Source organism: Bicyclus anynana, chromosome Z, assembly GCF_947172395.1.
Source record: "Bicyclus anynana chromosome Z, ilBicAnyn1.1, whole genome shotgun sequence".
In the NCBI taxonomy this organism is placed as follows: domain Eukaryota; kingdom Metazoa; phylum Arthropoda; class Insecta; order Lepidoptera; family Nymphalidae; genus Bicyclus; species Bicyclus anynana.
In genome coordinates, this window is record NC_069110.1 from 3849159 (window position 1) to 3861568 (window position 12410).

Here is a 12410-nt window from a genome sequence, read left to right on the forward strand (position 1 = left end):
GGTAACTAGCCACGGCCGAAGCCTCCCACCAGCCAGACCTGGACAAATTAAGAAAATCTCAGTCTACCCAGCCGGGGATCGAGCCCAGGACCTCCGTCTTGTATATCCACCGCGCATACCACTGCGCCACGGAGGAATGATTGCCAATTTTATTTTATGTTTAGTGTGACGTGATTGTATCATTATTTTGTGGCAGAAGAAACACCTTTTAAATAGTTTAAAAAACTAAAAAAAACACACATCACGTGTCACGTTAGTCACGTGACTGTTTTATTCACATTTCTGACAGCAAACCCTTACATTTGATATCGATATCATTGGGGTGGATTTCAAACAGCCAGTCCGCCATCTTGGGGAGGCCGCCATATTGGATTTGTAATGACGTTTCTTAGCTAGTCATGTATTGTCATCAGAGCTCAGAGCATGTGCAAAATTTCATCCTAATCGAAAAACGGGAAGTGGGTCAAATTAAGATTCCAAGACTTTTTATATGTATACATAGTTACAAGTTTGGGGGGCCGCCATATTGGATTTTTAATGGCGTTTCTTAGCTAGTAATGTATTGTCATCAGAGCTCAGAGCGTGTGCAAAATTTCATCCTCCATGAAGACTGGGAAGTAGGTCAAATTAAGATTCCAAGACTTTCTTATATGTATACATAGTTACAAGCTTGGGGAGGCCGCCATATTGGATTTGTAAGGGCGTATCTTAGCTAGTCATGTATTGTCATCTGTGTGCCTAGTAGGAGTTTCCAATATTTTCATACTGTTATAACGTTAACGTAAACGCAAATTTATATGGAATTGAAACAGTTGTGCAGCAGTGCCACTAGATGGCGCTGTTTCAATTCCTTAGAAATTCGCGTTTACGTTTCCTGACAGTAATAGTATCAAACTGTCACTAAGGCCCTCAGAAGTCAGAGCGTGTGCAAAATTTCATCCTAATCGAAAACCGGGAAGTGGGTCCAATTAAGATTCCAAGATTTTCTTACATACATAGTTACTATAAGCTAATATAAAGCACGTAAAAAACGAAAAAAAAACAATAACAAAAAAATAAAAGCAATTCTGATAGTCCGTGCGTATTGTTCATCAGTTTTAATTGTACAGTTTTTAAGTAAGCTCAGTGCAACACATTAAATATTTAATCCGAAAGTGGACGTTGCCAGAATATTTGAAATGTTTATTGGAAACGTTCCCGCGATCCAAATAAACCCATTGAAACTCGATTGGAATCGAGGATTCGATACAATTCATAAAATTAAATTCCCTAAAGCCTCTTTTATTTACCAAACAAAATAACTGATGCTATTTTTAAAAGTTATTTTAACTGAAAAAGGCTGTTGATTTAAGCGCTTAGTTATTTTTTAACTATGTGAAATATCTTTTGCTAGACGGACGTGCAGTTTTTGAATGTAAACTTTCAACTCCCACCGCTGCCACCATGTAATGAAACGCCACTTGCTAGTTCAATACTAATTATTTATTGTAATACCCTCACATACATTCATCTTTAATCTATATCTATACTAATCTATACTAATATTATAAAGAGGTAAAGTTTGTAAGTTTGTAAGTTTGTCACATTTTTTAAATGGGGTAATCTTCGGAACTACTGGTCCGATTTTAAAAATTCTTTCACCAGTAGAATGCTACATTATTGGGGAGTGCTATAGGCTATATTTTATATTGGTATCATATATATTAGCCGAGTTATCACAGTTTTTATCATACAGGTCGGACTGAAAATCCTCTTAAACAGACTTATTCGCATACGCTGCCTTAACTATTGTGTAAAATTGAAATTAATGTAAGGAGACTTTATGTATCTTTAAAAGTTCTACAAAAAAGTCCGCGACACCATATATCTATCTTCTATATATTAGCAGATATAGTACCTTTTGTGTTTTAAAAATTATTAATTTTATATACTTAGGTTTACGTCTGTATTTATACAACTAAACTTTAATCCTTATTAAAATAAATTATTTAATAATCACAAGGATACTTTGGAGATAAGATTTGCCCTTTACAGTATGTTAATTACTTAAATAGTTTCGGAGATAATACAAAATTTCTAAAAGACGCAGAAATTCCGCTATATGACGCCCGGCGCTTTCATTTACGTAGTTCCCGTTCCCGTGTGAATATGGGGATCAAACATAGCCTATGACACTCGCAAATAACGTAGCTTTCTATTAGTAAAACAATTTTCCAAATCGGTCCAGTAGATCCAGAAATTACCTCCTACAACCACACGAACTTTACCTCTTTATATTATTAGCATAGAAGTCTCTATTTCTCTAGGGTACGGGTAGGGAAGTGTAGGGGTAGTGTAGGGGTAGGGTAGATTTAGGGCCGGGTTTAGGGTAGTGGTAGGGTAGGGGTAGAGGTAGGGTAGTGGTAGGGTAGGGGTAGGATAGGCGTGAGATAGGGGTACGGGTGGGATAGGGGTAGGAAAGGGATAGGGTACGGGGAGGGTAGGGGTAGGATGGGTGTAGGTAAGGTAGGGGTAGAGTAGGAGTAGGGTAGATGTAGGGGTAGGGTAGGGTAGGGATAGTAGTAAAGTTGACATCGAAATTTACGCGGACGAAGTCGCGGGCGTCCGCTAGTATTTTATATTAACAATACACTACAGTTATTATTTCTCCATTCTACGAGTATTGCTGCAGTACCGAGTGACAGTAGGGTTTGCGAATTTTGAGTTACTGCTGACGCCGCGCGGTTTTACACGCGTGGTTACAGTTTCCGTAAGAATACGGATAATATATAGCCTATAGCCTTCCTCGATAAATGGGCTATCTTACACTGAAAGAATTTTTCAAATCGGACCAGTAGTTCCTGAGATTAGCGCGTTCAATCTAACAAACAAAGTCTTCAGCTTTATAATATTAGTATAGATTAATAGGAATTATCATTATCGTCTATTAGCGGTATGTAAAGAATCAAACATTATATCGTTCACCATGGTGCCATATCCCCTCTGCCTTAGCCTAGACCTAGCCGTTAGTAGGCCTTTGAACTAGGCTGATAATGATAGCACACAGGGTATTTTTTTATCCTGATATTCTCAGGAATGGGATCTACGCAGCTAATTTGTTATTAATGTCATTTAATTTTGTTATGAATGGGCTCCGAAATCACTGGACACACTGGATTATAAAAGTTATTTCCTTAATGGAAATCTACTTTATCAGCCAGTAACAAAATCTTTACTTGATCACCACTGGATTGCTAACTACACGTGTCTGCTATTAAATAGTAAAAAACCGGCCAAGTGCGTGTCGGGCCACGCGCAGTGTAGGGTGGTTCCGTAGATTAAGTTAGCACTTTAACCCCTTATGTAATTCACAAAAATACCGATAACGATACCCCACACTATAGGATAGACGATAAAAAATTCATCCTCACTTTGCATTGGTACATTTGGGAAGAAACCAAATTTTTTTAAAATTTTCTTTTTACCTCTTTATATACGTTATTAATATACATAACCTTACCAAATCTCATTTTTCTAGTTTTAATAGACTCTGAGTTATCGTACTGACAACATTATCTTTTTAATTAACAACGGAATTAGTATGCAATTTGTGATTTTTTTCACGTATTTATAAACAACCGTTTAGCCGATAGGGGTGAGGATACTTGACACTAACAAAATTTAGCTCTTAAAAGCTTAATATTTTACAAACGGATCCCTAAATCGAAATATGGTGGTATAAGACAACTTTCAAAGACCTATCCAACAATACCCCACACTAGGAAATAAACGAGCAAAAATAAATCATCCCCACTTTACTTGTAGGGGTACCTCCCCTACAAGTAAAGTGGGGATATAAAATAGTTTTCAAAATTTTATTTTACGACTTTGTAAAATAAAATTAGCCCCTAAAATAAAATAGTTTTCAAAATTTTATTTTACGACTTTGTTCACATTTATAATTTACATATTCAAGCTAATTTACAGCTTTCTAGTAGTAATAGTCTTTGCGCTAAACCACGGACGGACGGACAGTTGGCCATGACGAAACTATAAGGGTTCCTTGTGGACTACGGAACCCTAAAAATGTGAAAAGAATCGTTTAATAACTCAAGAATATCAAACTTGCTACTATGCTATATTTAGCTCGGAAAAATCGTTTACGCGTGTAAATAGTCAGGGATCCGTAGAACATTTTTTACACCTGATTACTGATTGTTAAAAGTTGTTACTAACCAGTTTATTTTACTGTTGCTTAAATAATATTTATACAATCTAACAGCCACAATATCCAACAAATTGCGTGGTAATATATCTCGTTCCGACGATCAGAAATTTTCATTTCCTGGTAACTCAGAATCAAGAATTTTCGCAAATAAAAAAGTTGATCGTCTCATCGAGATGAAGCTTCACACGAAAAATTAACTTGTTAGTAATCAGTTTTAAAAAATGTTCCACGAATCCCTGACTAAAACCGATTAGCATCTCTGAGGCAAATCAGCTGGTTAGTGTTAACTAGCGGTTATAAAGTTAAAGTTTAAAGTTACGTTACAAATTAAACGTACGACGTGTCCGGCCTTAGTTTTCGAACTTTTTCTGTGTCCCAGTTGGATCGATTTAGGAAACGATATTTACTTTCCACGACACTTTTCGACCAATGCAGTTCTTTAACACTGAGCATGCTAGGAACAACTTTTTTTATTCAAAGACAAGACAACTTTTAACTGCGAGTACTTCTGACGATGACGATGCAGTCTACGATGCGATTACATCTGATATTAAATGACGATGCAGTCTACGATAGAAGCAGGGTTACTGCAGGCTTAATTTGAAAAAGAAAAAAAATCTATTCATACCTCCGACGGATTTTAAATAAATAAAATAAAATAAGCCTCTATTACTGCTGCTTAGTTACATAATTACATTTTTATATTTATATACATAATTCCTAATTAATTAGCAGCTTATCCCTATCGATCTCGCTATTCTCATCCGTTCGGGACCGGCAACCTTCTTAAAATCATCCTCCCAACGTTTCGCCTGCCTTTCTTTTTTTCTCTTGCCATCCCTAGGACATCAGTCTGTAATCCGTTTTGTCCATTTCTGGCCCTTTTCATTGACATTTTAGTGTTATGTATACTTTTTCCGCGTATTTAGTGGTATTTTTAGGGTTCCGTAGGCCACAAGGAACCCTTATAGTTTCGCCATGTCTATCTGTCCGTCCGTCCGTCTGTCCACGGTTTAGCGCAGAGACTATTACTACTAGAAAGCTGTAAATTAGCATGAGTATGTACATTAAAAATGTAAACAAAGTCATAGAATATATAAATATATAAATATTTTTTTAGGGTACCTCCCCTAAATGTAGAGTGGAGAAGATTTTTTTTTACTTGTTTATGTCATAGTGTGGGGTATCGTTGGATAGGTCTTTGAAAGATGTAAGGGGTTCTCTATCAATATTTTTTGATTTAGGGAACCGTTTGTAAATATTAAGCTCTTAAGAGCAAATTTTTGTTAGAGTCAAGTGTCCGCACCCTGTACCGGCTAAACGGTTATTTATGGATACGTTAAAAAATCACGATAGTAGGATATGTAATGAAATCACAAGGAAAAGTATAACAACTAAGTAGCAACTACTATTTAAAAAGTTATAGTCGACCAACTTAAAAAACGTGATTGGAAATCGATAATTGCATATTAATTCCGTTGTTAATTAAAAAAATAAAGCTGTCAGTAAGTAAGGTAACTCAGAGTCTGTTAAAACTAGAAAGCTCAAGTTTGGTACAGATTATATATATTAATTACGTCAAAGTGGTGAAAAAAAATTTGAAAAAAAAACAAATCTTTTGGGGTCCCTTCCGTACATGCAAAGTGAGAATCCTCATTTTGGGATATAATTGGTATTTTTGTTGATATTTGCATTACATAAAGGATCAAAGTGCAACTACGAAACTAAACACTGTGCGTCGCCTGACACGCACTACACCGGTTTTCAATTTTTGTTTTTACAGTTTTCGCGATATCATACCGGAATTATATATTTTTTTTCTATCTCCAGGGTGATATTTTTATTGAAATTTCTTAGAAGAATTAAAAGTTTAGTAAGTACTTCGTAGATCATCTCAGGGCTCAAACCTAGGCCTCGTGATCCAAAGCCAGATAGGCTGACCACTGTTTCAACGAGGCTAAATACGAGTATAATGTATACACGCATGTTACAAATTATTTATTTATTTATTAATAGCGATGTAAATTAAAAATTATTCAAAGGCATAATCTAGTACAGTAGATTGGTTCTTATTTTGGACGTTGGTTCAATTCTGGGTCCAAAGACGTAGCTAAGCGTCGTCGCATCGTGTTATCAGATAAGGGCTGTAGTCGCATTATCTCTGATTTGTACTCGTATTATTGAGGTCCCTTACATGGCTTACATGATACTTTTAAGTGATTAATTATCAATATATGGTTAACTAGCGGACACCCGCGACTTCGTCCGCATGGAAATCAATGTAAACTTTCAAGCCCTATTTCACCACTGTAGAGTTTGAATTTTAAAAAATTTGTAATCCCATTATATTTTTTTTTTTTTATTTATGAGCAAATTTTTAAAACTGTAACTAAAAATAAAGGACTTTCCATACAAACTTTCAACCCCTATTTATTTTCGCAATAAAAAGTATCCTATAACCTTCTCCGTATTATGGTCTTAAACCGTGCCAAGTTTCATTTGAATTCATTTAGTAGTTTCAGCGTGATGCTCGAATAACAAAAAAAACACGGACAGACAGGCAAAAAATCGAAAAAAAATATTTTTAGCTTCAGTATCGATTATATGTATAATGCCCCTCAACAAAAATTTTCAAAATATCTTCAATGTACAGAATGTACAGAATTCATATAATAAATATAGATTCTAGATGGGGCTGTCGTCCGTTATGCCACGGTAAGGTTTTCAATTGGTATAAGTAAAATCCCAAATTGCGAATTAATGTATAGAATTCGACCAGTTTTAGTCCAATGATAATTATCTATTGCATTAGGGCGGTCAGGAGCGGATTTGAAGGCCAAACACGATTATTGAATGAGAACATATCAGGTCTAACAATTCCCACTAAGAATGTTACCAATAAAACCTCGAGTGGCAGAGAATAATTTTGAACGACGTCCCAGACTTGTGACCATTGTATGTAGGTTTAAGGACATCTTTTAAATCTAGTTAATACTCGCCTTCTTCGCTGAAGTCATTATAAATTTTTAAAGAAATTGCAAAGCGAATGTTAGTATTCTTTGTGTAGAAAGTCCCAGAAGTGCGTCTACTAATCAGCTTCGTAAGGATTGCATCGAATGGATTTTACCTACAGTAAAATCCGTTTGATGCGATGCGTCCGATACCTACGCTGCGGATAGTTGGACGCCTACGTTAAATAGTAATTACCTTCATTAAAATCCGTCCAGCCGTTTCGGAGGAGTTCGGTAACAAACACCGTGACACTAGAATTTTATACATATAATAAAAAAGAGATTTAGCTCATGTTGTCAATATATTCCACAGGGTATCCGTATTTTTATTTTATTATGTTTCAACCACACCAGTAGTTGCACCTAACTTCAATCTAATTTAGCTCGTAAGTTAATCACGTTAAGGATGATTAGTTTTCCAACGTGTTAGATATCGTTAAAGTTGGAAATTTATAGGATATTTTCACACAGTATTATTTTTTTTAAATTAATAGATGACAAAACATGCGAATTGTTGACCTATCACCTACATAACAGACTTGCAGGATATGTTAGAAACATAACGCAATTAACTATTTTCGCCCTGCTTTTTTTTATCGAATCAATATCTTGTATATATATAAAAATATCATGTCACAATGTTTGTTCATGTACCTACTCTTCCGAAACGGCTTCACCGATTCTAATTATCAATTATTCAAATTCTTAAACCCTAGGGGTATGGTAGTTGTTGGGTAGGACTAGAGTAGGGGTAGGGTAGGGGTAGTGTAGGAGTAGGGTAGGAGGTAGAGTAGGAGTAGGGTAGGGATATGGAAGACTCGACCCGACTACGATAGAGGGTTTGATGTTCATAGGCACACTTAATTAAAATATTAATATTAATATCACAGAAAACTAGAGTCTAGCACAACACTAAATGCTAACATTTTCGTTATAATATACTAGCGGAGAGAGCCGTGATAGCCCAGTGGGTATGACCTCTGCCTCCGATTCCGGTGGGTGTGGATTCAAATCCGGTCCGAGGCATGCACCTCCAACTTTTCAGTTATATGCATTAAGAAATTAAATATCACGTGTCTCAATCGGTGAAGGAAAACATCGTGAGGAAACCTGCATACCAGAGAATTTTCTTTATTCTCTGCGTGTGTGAAGTCTGCCAATCCGCATTGGGCCAGCGTGGGGGACTATTGGCCTAACCTAGTTTGTGTATAGGTACAAGACCCGTAATTACTAGCACTGCCTCCGTGGAGACTGTCCAATATGCCCCGCTTATGCCTACAGCGAGACGTCTTTGCACCGTTTCCAGCTTTCTTTTATACATATCTACTTCCATAGCGCCGTTAAATATAGGTGCTCCGTAAAGGATGACGGAGTGGGCCACCGATGCCGGCACCCTTCTACTTGCTCTAGGACCTCCTTTTGTAGGCATAAGTTTGAGTAGCGCTTCTGTTAGCTTTTGCGCTTTTTGAGCTACTTCCTCGACGTGCTTTTTAAAATTCCGTCTTCTATCGAGCCATATGTCTAGGTACTTTATGTGCTCTTTCGGAGTTACTGTGGCGCCCTCGACGCGGAATTCGATGGGATCAAGTTTTCGTCTCCCACTGAATACTATCGCCTCTATTTTTTCCGGTGCTAGGGCTAGTTGTTTTTCTTGCATCCAGGAATTTATCTCTTTTAGCGCTCTATTTGCACGAATTATGAGAGAATATTCAGTTCTAGCTTTTTTTTTTGTGTATGAAAACCAGCGCTGCAGCTAGCTGCAGCTTTAAGCTGAGTGGGAGACCTTTATTTGGTCAGTGCGCTTTTACTTTCACTTTTCTTGTTCTTTGTAAAATATAAAAGCTTAGTTTTAAGTTTACTGATCAAATAAAAATGTTTTTCTTTCTTCTTTCTTTCTTTCTTCTTTAGCTACTACTACTAGAGCCAGGTCGTCCGCAAACCCAATTGATTGGTTTTGCGGACGACCTGGCTTAACACATTGCTTAAAGCTATGCATTGGCAGGTTCATCACAGTCTTGGGGATCTTGTTATAGAAGAGTACACCCAAACCTACAAAAGATTATTTTTACTTAAAAAAAACCCGTCTTCATCCCTATTGTTTTACACGTAGTTGATTAGTTAAGAGATGGGACGTCGAGGCCATATCTCAAGTCTCAATTTGGGGGATAATATATCGACACTAATTAAAAAGCGGTAATAATTTTAATCCCGGCACGAATACGCTAAGTACTGCCGACCTACTATTTGATATTTCCAAACAAATACTCTACAATCTTAAACGGTAGCCAATTGTAGGTGTCGTCAACAATGTCGAGATATCAATTTATCAGATATTTTATTGTTATCTACGTACTAAATATCGTATCTAAATTGATCGTAAAATGTGATTTCAGTTCACAAGATTCATATTTATAGTTTGGATTTTATAGAACCATATCATTCGAGTATCCTGTGTAGCATACAGCACATTATTTTCTCTTCCTAATCTCACTATGTGCTAATCTAGACTGAGGTTTGGATTGAGGTTTTCTTAATTTGCCCAGATCTGGCTGGTGGGAGACTTCGGCCGTGGCTAGTTACCACCCTACCGCCAAGCGATTTAGCGTTCCGGTACGATGTCGTGTAGAAACCGAAAGGGGTGTGGATTTTCATCCCCCTCCTAACAAGTTAGCCCGCTTCCATCTTAGGTTGCATCATCACTTACCATCAGGTGAGATTGTAGTCAAGGGCTAACTTGTAAAGAATAAAAAAAAAACAGCGCCGTCCAAATGGCCAGCGACCGTACTCGATGGAGGAGCATATACACGTACATGTATACCAAACGATGACTTGCCAAGGTGGTCACGATCCTCAGTCATGAGGGACCGACTAGAGAGAGAGAGATAAGGACGCAATCTAACTTCACTACTTTACAACTCTGCAGTGCAGTGTTGCATTTACGCCAAGTAAAATTACGCGATCAAATGTTTTACACCGGGAATACGCCCGGGAATAGTCTGCCCGGGTAGTTCCAGATAGCTGGCACAATTCAATTACTTCGTTTACAAATATCACGAGATCTGACATAAGAACATTCATAATGTGTATGATACCCTCATCTGTTATTTATTTGGGACTACCAGACGCCGCGTGGTTCCCGTTCCCGAAGGAGTACTGGAATAAAATATGGCCTATAGCACTCGGGATAGTATAGATTTCCAACAGTAAAATATTTTTTAATCGTTTCAGAGCCTATTCAATGCAAACAAACAATCAAATCTATCCTCTTTATAATATTAGTAGAGACACTAAGTAAATGATAGGAATATTTATGTATAACAGATATTAAGGATAGTATTAAATAATTAACTTTTTTATTCAGTTTATTTAAGCTTCATTAGTTAATTAAAAAAAAATGCTGCTTTAACACTGGGTTTGCCAGATATACTTAGTTGAGTTTTTTTATTTACTAGTATGTACCTTTAAGCCGGATTTATATTTGTCTGACATCACGAATGTCACAACACATAAGTGTAAACGTTACCATATAAGATATATGATACCGATTTTGTTCTGATGCGTCACGACACGACACGTCAGACAAATGTAAATCCGCCTTTATCAGTTATTTAGTCGTATAAATGTTTTGATGTTTACATTCGAAGTACAATTACAGCGTCCAATCCACACGGCAATTAAAACATTTATACTAATTAACTAAATGCCGATAAAAATTCACTGTACAATCTCTACATTATTATCGAATTTTCTCTTAAAAAACAATATTTAAATAACAATTTTTATTTAAGGTGATTTACATTTAAACATTCTTTTTATTTATTTTTTTGTTGATAAATAATAATACATTACGGAACTTAAGTCTCGACGGCCTCCGTGGCGCAGTGGTATGCGCGGTGGATTTACAAGACGGAGGTCCTGGGTTCGATCCCCGGCTAAGCCGATTGAGGTTTTCTTAATTGGTCCAGGTCTGGCTGGTCGTGGCTAGTTACCACCCTACCGACAAAGACGTAAGCGATTTAGCATTCCGGTACGATGTCGTGTAAAAGCCGAAATGGGTGTGGATTTTCCTCCTCCTAACAAGTTAGCCCGCTTCCATCTAAGACAGCATTATCACATACCATCAGGTGAGATTGTAGTCAAGGGCTAACTTGTAAGATTTACTAAATAATTACTACATAAACGACATTTTTCAACACACATTTTTCAACATATTTCAGAGAGGGCGCACAGGAACTTTCAATATAGTCGTCCCTCCATCTCCATTCTACCACAGAACAGAGAGACACCGTGCAAATTGCAAATTGGCACCCTTTTGATGTCGATGTCCAGTCGACTCGCACAAAACGTTACGCATCGACGTTTCTAATAAGTACAGCGAAGATGTGGAAAGCCCTTCCGGCTTCTGTATTTCCTAACACTTAGGATTTGTGCATAGGCATTTTCTATGCAAGCACGCTCCAACCTAGACCTCACCATTGCTTTCCACCAGGCATGATTTCAAGCAAGCACAAGTCTATTATGAATTAAAAAAAAACATTCAACATTTGAATTTAGCTTACAATGGATCAAATTATTTAAGAATAATTTATGCATATTCGTATAAACGCTTATGAGATACTTACTATTCGTAAGCTCGCAATTTCAAATTGCAAATTCATCCACACATCAATACCAGCAACTCTAAATTCCCCTGTTTTAGAGTAGGATTTGTAATTTCCCAAAAGCCGATCCCCAAAGCCGATTGCCGTATTAATTCTACTTGATTGCAGATTAGCAAATCAATTCTCAAATGGACTGTTTGGGAAATTATAATGAACGTTGACTGTTCCTGAATATCATGACAATCACAACGCATTTACAAATCTAAACCAATTTTATAAAGAAGATTGATTTATTTGTTTGATCATTTTCTTGTTTTTTACGATTAACCACAAGAACAACAACTGTTATTTTTTAAATTATTTCACGATTAGGAGGCTACATCATCACCGTTATCATGGGCTACATTTTACATTTATACCCGTATCCATGGAAACGGGAACTGGGCGAGTGAAACCGCGGGACATCTGCTAAATCTTCTTGAATATCATGAGTCATAAGATTTACAAATCAATACTAAGTGAATCAATACATGATGTACAAACGGTTTTACTTCCGATAGATTATAAGATACCGAAAAATAACACGTCAAA

At 36.8% G+C, this 12410-nt stretch overlaps 1 protein-coding gene across 2 annotated transcripts in view; it reads right to left on the bottom strand.

The window, feature by feature from the left end:
• The window catches only part of LOC112042884 (uncharacterized), a 159374-nt gene that overhangs the window by 138183 nt on the left and 8781 nt on the right, over nucleotides 1-12410 (bottom strand). The gene's annotated exons all lie outside the window — the stretch shown is intronic.